We start from the raw sequence: 2,500 nt of genomic DNA on the forward strand, positions 1-2,500 counted from the left end.
GGCCACTGGCATCATCAAATCCAGCAATCAGCATGTTGACCATGTAAGCAGACTAGGATTCAAACGAAAAAAGTTTCTTTGATTTGTGAAAGCAAATCACATTACACAAAGAACTGGCCAAAGTTTCATTTGATCAAAAGCATTTGCATTCTCTCAGTTCTGATGTCATGTAAGACAAATATAGTGTCCCATTACAGAGTATCTGATATTATACAAATAAGAGCGAATTTTCATTTATTACAAGGTACCATAAAACGGTATTCTTACAAGTAATCATTGCCATGTTCAAACCCTTTTAAAGTTGCATTAATCAAACAATAGGTGTGTGACTCAGGCCTAAAAGCTTTCCATTCACCTGGATTGCGACATCCTCCCTCTTGAAGCATTCAAGCTTTTATGTCAAGTGAAGAATTTCCTAGGCCTTCACCTCCACACTTTCTTTTGGCTTACTGAAAGTTTATTTATTTATCAACCACTGTCTGGGATGGGGAGAACATTTTTGAGAAGGCATGCATCATCAACAGAAAAACTTTTCTATACTTACAGAGCTCCGCAATGACTCTGCCAAGTTGCGTCTTGTAAAGTTAGCAGCAGCATGTGGAGTAAGTTCGTATCCTACACACAAAAATAAAATTATTTCATGTGGCTAAAGGCAATCTAGGCAAAGTTAATCGCCAGTCAATGCACCCAGTGGTCATCTGGACCAATGTTTATGACCTGCGGGGTGGTGCAGGGGCTCGCCTTTCAATGTGTTTGCCTGTGAGCTTCAAGGTGCATATTCTGTGATCCAGTTTTTTCAGCACAGTCAACATAACATCACTCTATTGTACTAGGGGAATTACAAGAAGTGCATCCAGCAAGACACCAACACGAATAATTGCTTCTTTGTTTTGTGAATTTGTTTCTGAAACAAATATAACTTTAGTATAAATTACAGTATGCAGAATAAAGAATGGAACTAAACAGAAAAAAAAAAATCATTCCTTGCACCACTATAACAATAATAATTATTACACTGAACATAGTAGAAGAAAGATTTAAGGAACTTACCATTTTTCATCTTGTAGAGCTGTATATTTTTTCCATGTACTCAGCAAATTGTACTGTGTCTCCTGCCTCACCTGTTACTAACATCAGTAACTTGCTGCTTAGTTTGAACATTTTATCTTGGTCTGAAACACAAAACACACATCAGAAAAAATTGAAAGAAAGACAGCATGCTTGATCATGCACAACCCACAAACAGGCTTAATGATAAATAGAGTAAAAGTCCACTATCACAATAATTATTGGTCACATACTGTACTTAGAAAAATTATTGTTTTGTACTCATGTCTATTAGACCTGAAACACTTATTAGCATTGAAACAAAAGAATATTGAAATTGTTGTGATTTTGCAAAAATTCTTCATTCCAAGCTCTGGTAACTTCTCCAATTCAAGAGCAAGGTGCACAATTGGGACTGCCCCCCTTCCCCTTTTTTAACTTATGTATCTGGCACCTTATTGCAGATTTGACACCAATTTTGTTGGTTCTCAACTTTAATCCCATAATATTTTTCCATCAGTATGAACTTTGGTTTCTTTCGCCACTCATCAACATTCGTGATTTTATATGATTTATAGACCTTTTTCATGATGGCGATCAAATTTAATGTTCTTTTGTTTTAATGCTAGTAAGCTTTTCTAACCTTGCTGCCATGGGAAAAATTCAAAAGAATATTTAAATAAAATGAGGCCAGTAGGTCGGTCTAATTAACATAACTACAAATGTACAAAGGAATAACAAACACGCCGCCATTTATGAAAGTGGTATACAGTCTACACAACAATATTATCAATAGAAAACTTGTGATAGGACTAATAATCCTGAGAAATTGATGATGAGGAGGTTAATAACAATAGACCTCTTTCATAATGCTGATCAAATTTCATATTTTTTGTTTTAATGCCAAAGAGCCTTTCTGACCACGCTGCCATGGGAAAAATTCAAAAGAACATTTAAACCAAAATAAGGCCAGTTAGTCTAATTAACATCAATACAAAGGAATAACAAACAAGCTGTCATTTGTGAAAGTGGTCTTTACAGAACCTTTAACATGGACCAAAGGCCAACTAAAAGTCCTGTTTTTCTAAACAGTAGCAATTCCAAAAAGGGTTCTACAACGACCAATGCAAGTTATTTGCTTTCAACAGACTGTTATTACAACCTCTTGTAACGCACTAATCATTTGCTTCCCCATGGGTCAACCCCTACAACACCCCTGGGTAACCCACAGGAACCCAGGGAGATTGGTACAGTTTCGGTATTTCTTTTTTTCCCCACAGGGGAGGGGAGTTGTTTGGTTTTAAAAACAGCTTCAATAGACCACAAGCACATACCCACAGGGTTTGTTCAAGTTTTGGTCCAATGGTATATTGCTCTAGACCAAAGTTTTTCCGTGCCATTTTATTTCATCTCTATGCCAAATTTCAATATCATGTTGTGGGTGTTCGTACTT

The 2,500-nt window shown here is 36.3% G+C and overlaps 1 pseudogene; it reads right to left on the reverse strand.

Moving 5' to 3' along the window:
• The window catches only part of LOC138012859 (proteasome subunit beta type-2-like), a 7,075-nt pseudogene that overhangs the window by 3,892 nt on the left and 683 nt on the right, over positions 1-2,500 (reverse strand).

This window comes from Montipora foliosa, chromosome 8 (assembly GCF_036669935.1).
Source record: "Montipora foliosa isolate CH-2021 chromosome 8, ASM3666993v2, whole genome shotgun sequence".
NCBI lineage: Eukaryota > Metazoa > Cnidaria > Anthozoa > Scleractinia > Acroporidae > Montipora > Montipora foliosa.